The 1,554-nt window shown below is 43.8% G+C and overlaps 1 protein-coding gene across 1 annotated transcript in view; it reads left to right on the top strand.

The window, feature by feature from the left end:
* Nucleotides 1–1,554, top strand: part of JAK3 (Janus kinase 3) — a 70,009-nt gene that overhangs the window by 21,772 nt on the left and 46,683 nt on the right. The gene's annotated exons all lie outside the window — the stretch shown is intronic.

The following is a 1,554-nucleotide window of genomic DNA, read 5'->3' as shown; positions in this document are numbered from 1 at the left end:
ATATCCCCCCTTCAGTCTATCATGAATGCAGCTGCCAGACTCATTCACCTTACCAACCGCTCAGTGTCTGCATCCCCCCTCTGCCAATCCCTCCACTGGCTTCCACTAGCCCAGAGGATAAAATTCAAAATATTAACAGTCACCTATAAAGCCATCCACAACTCCGTCCCCGGATATATCTCAGACCTTGTCTCAAAGTATCACCCTAACCGTCCCCTCCGCTCATCCATTGACCTCCTGCTTTCCAGCTCCCTTGTCCACTCCTCCCATGCTCGCCTCCAGGACTTCTCTAGAGTCTCTCCCATCCTCTGGAACTCTTTACCCCAACCTGTCTGTCTATCTCCCACCTTGACTGCCTTTAGGCGTTCCCTAAAGACTCATCTCTTCAGGGAAGCCTATCCCACCGCAACCTAACCACTGAACCTTCACATTCTCACATAATTCATTCCCACAGCTACCTCATGTATCATTTCCCCCTCCTCTTTTAGATTGTAAGCCGTCAGGGGCAGGGCCTTCCTTACCATCTTGTCTTGAATTTTATTGTAACTGTAATGTCTTCCTTATATTGTAAAGCGCTGCACAAACTGTTGGCGCTATATAAATACTATGTAATAATAATAATAATAATTTATAGAAACACACACCTTTTATAAACCATCTATCAATCTTCAGTGCAAAGGTGTGAAATAAAGCTATGGTAAATGTTCCTGCATTTAGAATCTGCTAAAAGACAGTAAAAGATGATTGACATGAGAGCACAATGTGAAATATTGTAAAGAAGCATGCAATGTGTAGTTAAATTAAGAAATGAATACAGAAAGTAAAATGGTGCTTTGTTATGGTTAGGTCTATGTTGAACTGCAAATGTAACATTCATAATATTCATATTGCACAGGCTTTAGCCTAGATGGTTAGAAATAAATAAGCACTCTTTATTGTAGAGTGTATTGTATATACTGCTAAATTGTAGTGGTAGAAAAATTGTGGTGAGATCTCGTGAAGGCATTGTAGTACCACTACATTATCAAGACTGAACATGATGTACCTGCCATAGTCATCTCAGCTTTTCGAAATACAGAATCATGGGAAAGATAGCACTAACTATACACTGCGCCCATACCTCCAGCATTCCTGCTCCAACACCATACTCCTGGCAAAGGATCTCCCTGCCATATTCATCTCAGATTTGCAGAAGCACTGGCAACTAACTATACACTGCGCCTGCACCTCTAGTGTTCCTGCTCCAACACCATACTCCCAGATGACTGCCTTCTCCCACTCTTCTCCTATTAACTGCACAGCCTCTGCATCCACCATCTCTCCCATTGATGTCTGCATCCTTCATTTCTTTTCTATCCACCATATCCCCTCACATCTCTTCTCTGCCCCCTAGATTGCAACACACACACACAAGCATCACTAATTTCTTGTAACCTCCATCACCACACTCATTTGGACCCTTACTCACCCCCACTTCACACCCCAAGTCAGCATCATGACTGCACCTCCCCTTCTGCACACTCCATGTCACCTCCATGCCTGCACTGCCCCCCC

The sequence above is a fragment of the Nanorana parkeri genome, unplaced genomic scaffold, assembly GCF_000935625.1.
Source record: "Nanorana parkeri isolate BGI_ZX_2015 unplaced genomic scaffold, ASM93562v1 scaffold504, whole genome shotgun sequence".
NCBI classification, from domain to species: Eukaryota; Metazoa; Chordata; class Amphibia; order Anura; family Dicroglossidae; genus Nanorana; species Nanorana parkeri.
This window is presented reverse-complemented; position numbering and strand designations above follow the sequence as displayed.